The sequence below is a fragment of the Palaemon carinicauda genome, chromosome 33, assembly GCF_036898095.1.
Source record: "Palaemon carinicauda isolate YSFRI2023 chromosome 33, ASM3689809v2, whole genome shotgun sequence".
NCBI lineage: Eukaryota > Metazoa > Arthropoda > Malacostraca > Decapoda > Palaemonidae > Palaemon > Palaemon carinicauda.
The window spans coordinates 82,599,339-82,606,838 of record NC_090757.1 but is presented as its reverse complement, the minus strand read 5'-3'; the positions used below and the strand labels follow the sequence as shown (position 1 = coordinate 82,606,838).

At 35.9% G+C, this 7,500-nt stretch overlaps 1 protein-coding gene across 4 annotated transcripts in view; it reads right to left on the bottom strand.

Moving 5' to 3' along the window:
- Window positions 1-7,500, bottom strand: part of LOC137626001 (uncharacterized) — a 77,164-nt gene that overhangs the window by 7,777 nt on the left and 61,887 nt on the right. The gene's annotated exons all lie outside the window — the stretch shown is intronic.

Below are 7,500 nucleotides of genomic sequence, written 5' to 3'. Positions count from 1 at the left end.
TACCATCCACTGTCTAAGTTAGCATTTGCAGTAGAATATCTGTCTAAATGATTCGTGAATGTTAAAATAGTACTGCAATTTACTGCTTCATGATGAAATCTGTTTCACGCATTTACAACACGATTAGAAAAAAAAAATATTTGTGATTAATTTCAAAATTACCTCAAGACCTTCATAATGCTCAAAATGTTTGGCTTGATGACCACGGACTTGCGGACTCTGGATTTTCTTAGTTGACATTCTTCACAGAATGGCAGGAAGATCTTTATTTGTTCTATAGTTATGTTTGCATATTTGTTAGTCAGAACTTCAGGAAAAAAAAAAATTTCCTCCATGTCTGTTAGCAAAATGGGTGGCTTTAATAATATCAAAAATATCATCGGCAAAGACAAATTTAAAAACAGTTCTTTTTTTAAGATAATTCCATGATATCGTATTTCCTAAAATTCCTATGGTCCTTTATAGTCATCTTCACTTCAGGTTTTTCATGTATAAACAATTACCTCCTACTCACACTTTTTTCATTGCATAACTTTCATTGCATGATTTTTTTTTCTCAAATCAGACAACAGTGTCAAACTTGTCCTTTATTCCATCCATCGTTGGAAGATAAGCAGAGATCTATACCCTAAGACCACCAGTACTAGCAAGAAGCACACAGCACTAACTCATATGACCTTCAGTAGTTCAGCAGTCGTCATCCAAACACATTAATAAACAACAAAATACCGTTCACTCATGCCTGACTAAAACAATCTCAACACAAATCAGCCAATTGGTGCTGAGATTTTAACATTTTTCAAACTGACATTCTAAATTATGAGAGGCTTTGCAAAAAAACAGGTTATCATACATTATTGTGAATTTAACAGACATTTTTGCAAACTATCGTTCTAATGCGTTTTTTTTTCTTTTGCAAAGTAACCAGACAATTAAGGAGTAATGAACATAACACTACTTTTCCGTATATGGCTAGAGCTATGGGTCACCGATAACTTTATTAGACTATTTTTTCAAATATATTGTACGAACTTATACATAGTAGCCTATGTTATACTTTAAGTTTAAAAACAAAAATGGGTGTAATAATGACTGGCTTGTATTCTTTGTTGGATTTTTCAAAGAAATATATTTTCCCAGAAGGCACAGTCGATGGACGTGTCTTTTATACTTATTTGTACCAATACAAACTACTTATCGAAAACAGTATATTTTTTATCTTTGTATGTTTTATACTTGTATGTTTTGTTTGATTAAATGTTAGTTCATAGCCAAAAGTCTCTTCTGTATTCCATTATTATTTAATATCTCTCTCTCTCTCTCTCTCTCTCTCTCTCTCTCTCTCTCTCTCTCTCTCTCTCTCTCTCTCTCTCTAAGCCCTTAGAAGGGTTTCTTTGAAAGGAAGGTGGGTTAGGGGTTGATTCAACTCCCGATGAGTGGATGAGATGGTAGAAGGCCCTTTTTTATAATTATAGCCCGCATTGGTAATTACAGACCACTGCGACAGACAGGACATGTTATTTTCAAACCTTAGGCCTATATATTTATATATATTACTCTCTCTCTCTCTCTCTCTCTCTCTCTCTCTCTCTCTCTCATTAGTGCTGAATTTTTCTATACAAACATGCTTCAAAGTTAACTACGAGATCTTTCTATAATTGAAAACCGCAACCCGGAAGTTTTCAAGATTTCTAGTAATAGTTTTTGCCAGTACCCGAAGTTTTTACTCTGCCAGAAATCCTTCTCTCTCTCTCTCTCTCTCTCTCTCTCTCTCTCTCTCTCTCTCTCTCTCTCTCTCTCTCTCTCTCTCTCTCTCTCTATGACATCTTGAAGTGGCAAATTTGAAGTGACAAGGATAAGAAGTGACTTGTGTATAATTCCAATTCGAGTCATTACATGACTAAAATTTGTCTTCAGTGTGACATGTAAGAAACAAGGTGAACATAAAATAGTCCCTTATCGAACACCCCCCCCCCCCCCTCCCCTCTCCCCCGCCACGCCTCCCTCACCACCACCTCTCGCAACAGTCCACCTGTAAACAGCGCACAGAGACACGTGACCCTCATCACCATCTGGTAATCCAGATGTAGTTATAGGTTGATTGGGCCGCAAGGTCGAGCTATCTTGAGGCTTAGTGTGAGATTATCCTCATCTCGTCAAAGCTTAAGGGGTGGCGCCACCTCCTACAACAAATGCTGATAAGAGATGATTACACAGCTCGATACTAAAAGAAAAGTCTACTGGTAAATTCATGTCTTCTGTGAAGTCCACAAAAGTTCCACCTAGATGGCTTAGAAACAAGAATTCTACACAAATGTATAGCTGATTTAATATCAGATAGAATTTATACATCTATTTTCTTCTTAGGTTTCTATCATCTATTTGTTAATTTTTATCTTTTTTACTCAAGCAGATATAATGAAAGGCCTAAGATACTCGCCTAAATAATTTTATCAGATTAAGATAGGCTATCTACAGCCATATGTTAAATAAAGGGGCAAAAAAGAAAAAAAGAATTTTTTTTTTCATTCTGTATACCTGAATTTAGTCGATAATAGAAATCCAGAATATGATATCATTATATTATATTCGATTTGGAGTTAATTCCGACTGATATGAATTTAACCCAATTTTCTTACTAGAGATAATGCGATTCATTCCAGGAAGTGTTATTCTACCCAGTGTTTCATATTGCAATGTAATATTTTTAAGCCACAAAACTAATCGAGATCCTTTTGGAAACACTTTATTCATATGTTATATGTACTTATATAATCACTCATTTTACAGCAATATTGCAAGAAACAATTTGTTGTTAATGGATATTAACAAAACAATTATCATATTTGCTGCAAATGATTGCCACAAAAACTCGAGACTGATGGAGACCATTTAAATTTATTAACCATACATTTCCCTGCATTTTTCACAGTGAACAGTCTCAAAAATAATTTAATAATCAAGTAATTTCACAGGTTAATAATAAAAGTAAAGTTACTTGATAATTAAAACGATTTCTCAAAAATACGATGAAGGCTGGCTTGTATTGGCTCCTAATAAGAGACATGCTATGCTCAAAAACTTCAAATCGATCAATCAGGTAATCATAAGAGTCTAGAATCGTTCACGACTTAAAATTCCGTAAATGATAAAAAAAGGTGTCCCTAAAGTTTGATGACTCCCACGATCATTTTCGTCTTGGAGAAAGGAAAAGTAAGAAATTGACAGTAAAAGTCAACACTCCCTCATCCCATAAAAAAAAAAAAAAAAAAAAAAAAAAAAAAAAAAAAAAAAAAAAAAAAGTAAATGAAGAAAACAAAAGACGAAAAAAATGTGATACATCATACTTCTGGGGTTGATTCGGTCAGGATACCTGTTACCTGGATGTTAACAGAACGACTGACCTGCTAACATGTCATTAACCAATAACTGGTTATAAAGATGATGGAGGCCACACACACCACTGAGCCTAATAGCCAATTCTAACGTTATACGAGGGATTCTAATTGGTTAATTTTGAAAATAAGGTCCCTTTTGTGGTTATTTCGCCGTTCTTTTTTCATCTCATAGTAACCTCTGGCGGATTTTAACCTTTACCTTTGCGTACACATATTTCTTTCCATCAAATCTGTCAATATGATAAAAAAAAATACGTCTCTCTCTCTCTCTCTCTCTCTCTCTCTCTCTCTCTCTCTCTCTCTCTCTCTTCCTGAAACTATGGGTACATCGCGAATGATTTCTGCTAAACCATTTTATTACTCATTTTGATATTAACACGATTATAAAAATACACCTGATTTTCTAATACAAAAAAAAAAAAAAGGATTTCCTTTTTCATTAATGAAAATCGTTGAGCAAAGTATGTTTCTCATTTAATTTAGAATTATCATTCCTTATTAATCACAAATAGATTTAATAATGCTATCTTGAATGGGATAAATCAATTAAGTCTGGAATTTTTAAATGCGTGGGCAACTTGGTATCATTAACTAAACAAGCAGATATGCTTCAGATTGAATGTTCAGGTAATTGCCAATTAGCGAATGATATACGGGGCCTATCATTTACACGGGTAATTAAATGATACTACCGGAACGTAATTTAGTTTGTTAGTTAACCTTTTAAAAGTATGGGTCTTTTAACAGCTTTCTCCCAGCGGCGTGTATTAGCTGATGAGAGATATGAAGCTTTCGAAGATACCCTCATTAATGAACATTCATCAAGGGTTCCCCGATGTAATCAAATAGCAGTCTTCATTTATTTCAATTCACCTCCGAGGTTCACTTATGGTATATTTTCGTGAATTTAGTTAAGCTTCCAAATGTGTGCAAAGACATTTTCATACGAAAGCGTTTTCTTGAAAGGATAGTATACAGTATTTTGCAAAATATACAGTGTTGTATCTTCTGTTATTTGTAAATTTTATTTTAGTGGAGGTTTTAAGAGGACCTACCACGATTTCAAGGGAATTTTCAAAATGTTTCGTGAGATTTAAGAGATGGACGGTCAGCCTAACTTGAAGAGGCCTAACGCCACCGAGGCCTTAGTACAGTCGTGCTAACAATAGAGGGTTAAATTACTTAGTGACTCGGGGGCAAAAATGCCGCATTGGTTGTGAATTTCATTAGTATGTGGTCGTAACCATTCATAATTCAACCTTAAGACCACCCACTAAAGGATGGCCTCCGTCACCTTCCTTTCCTTAAGCCCCAATGCGTGTGGTTGAGTCCTATGTCTCGAGGCCATCGTCCTTCGTATGAATCAAGTCTCGTATATATTGAGGCCTCCACAGTTCTAAAGCTCCCCCCTCCCCCCCCCCCTCCCCCCATGAGATTTCGCTGTATTCTAACTTTATATGTGAATGTTATACACAAGCATTTACTGCTATCACGAGTGTTTGTTAGTACTATTGAAGTTGTGTTATTCATTCATACACACAAACACAACACACATGTATCACTTCGTAATTAATTTCTGCATTTGTAACCAAGTACCATTTAGATTCACTTGTAAAGCAAAGATGTCATTTGTGTGCCAAGTCTATTATCGTATAGCAAGTATTTTATCAAAATTGTTGGTGGAACTGTTTACTAAATACTTATTACCAAAATTAATGGAGAACATATGATGGAAATTTTCCCACGTTAAATGGTGTCGACATCATTACTAAAGTTTTCAAATCCACCGTAAAATCCATAACACCTCCGGAAAAGGGGATTGTCGATCATTTTCGTGGGTATCTGAATAGAATGTTTCGTGGCACAATACTGCTCAGAGAAACACCACGATAGATTCCTCTTAAGCCTAGACTGGCCTCAACAATGGAAGAATGACCATAATTCCAAGTGTTAAGGATTGTGTCTTGAGATTTCATCTGTTAAGAACGCCCCACTTTAGAAGTTTCAGCTCTCAACCTAATGACTAAATAAGGTGCGTGTCCCGAAATCCCGTGTGTAGGATTTAGGTTTTGAAATTTCACACGTTGGACTCAAGGATTGTAAGAGGATTACCGTGCATTTTCCTTCCTTTCGGGCCGCGATTGAATGGTGACCGCAGTTCGGTGCTAAAATCATTCTTCGTTTTTAAATGAATAGAGAAACAAGAGCTTCAAGTAACAAAACTTTTATCGTTGTCGTTCAATTGACCGCTCGCCATTTTTTTTTTCTTTTTTTTTTATTGTGCAAACGATGAAATAAATCGTTCCCTCGCCATCTGTCAGTTATCATATGAGGCTTTGGAGGGAGAAGTATTTGACAGGACCTAGAAGAGTATCCATCAGCGCAAACAGCCTGGAGATTTTTTCTTTTGGCCTGAACATAAGAATGAAAACTTGTTTTCCAAGCAGGGGATCTACAGATTCAGTAGGTCATCACGGCGAGATTCCGAAGTCTCTGGTCAAATAAAAGGCCACTTAACCGGCCGTGCCTCTGCTTCCCCGTCTCACCTGTTAAGTGTTTACACAGACAGCCCCTATTTGTAACTCCCTTGACTACCGACATGCGACACACAACACGCCAAGGACAATGCTTCTCCCCCAATCGAAGTCTTTGGCAGCATTGTCTAACCATTTTTGTGCGAGCACGAAAACTCCCGAGGCTTATAATGCAAACAAACTTGACTGCGCCAGTCTTTTGATCATCGTGTCCGGCCTTTTGACCTCTCTTTAACGGGCCTCCTGGGCCGGAAACGATTCTTCAAAAGCTTTTCCAAGACTAAATAAACACAGAGAACTGTGCTAGAGTAATGGGCCTAAAAGAGTAGTGTCTCACGTAGTGGAATGGTCTTTTGTCCATTTTCCTTGTTTGTAAACCTCTCAGCGTTAAAATGAAATGAACAATTATACATCAGTTTGCAGTAGGCAGTAATCCTAGTAAATAATAGACACAAGAAAACCACATTAGAAGACCATTAAAAGGGTGTCTTCCCTACCACCATTACCATCAATGATAATTATATGATAGAAATAATTATACATTTCTTGGTTTGTCAAAAGGCTGGAGTTTCAATTTTTGAATGGACCGTTTATATATCTTAGGTTTCATACGTCAGAAGAATATCACAGTTTAGTTTTATATGCATCTCTTACATTTCATAAAACAAAAATAATGTGTATCAAGTATAAAATAACATAAATTTACTCTTCAAAGATCTCTACCCTTATCCTTGATTTTTGGGTCTCGCCTTTAAGGGGAAAACTAACTTTTTAAAGAAAAATCGAACAGGCTGAAATAATAAGAAAATCAATAATGATAGACTGTGTTTACTTCCCAAATTCGAAAACATAAATTGGTTATATATTTATCTTGGAGAGAATCGCAAACAACCTCATACTCGTGACAAAATAGGTTCCAGATAGGTCGTTAACCTCTAAAATGCAAGTGTTGAAAAAATAATAATGTTTATCGATTAATTAAAGTGATAATAAATATCAGTAATGTAATCTTTCTCTTACAAAAGGCCTAGAACGAATGCTGTTGGGTAATTTCATTTCTATACAACCTTTTTTCAGGTAGGTAATTGTAATCTCGGGGTCTTAACCTTCTTCTATATCTTTAACATGGCCTCTCAATACTGGTAGTCGTAAGGCCCAGCTATGTGTAAAAGAATCAAATGGTGTCTATAAATATCTGTGTTCATGGGATGTATGAAGGCTCGACATGACATCATCATTCACATCGTCTTTGTACAACCTCCTTCTCCCTTCGAAATATGTACCATTGAGACAACGAAAATTACGAAAGATATACACATTACCGAACATCAATATGTAGTCGTGACGGAGGCAACGCACGAACATGTGCACGAAACTCTACGTAGAAAAAAAAAAAAAAAAAAAAAAGGTCAGGAAAGAGTGGTTTTTTATTCCTGCAAATAATCGTGCCGCTGAGGGTATTCGAATCGCCCATAATTTGCGTCAAATCGTTCATAAATACCCTATTGTTTTTCGAAGGCGTTCAAGTCTAAACGGTCAATTCTTGTTTCTTTCTTTGTAAACACCAT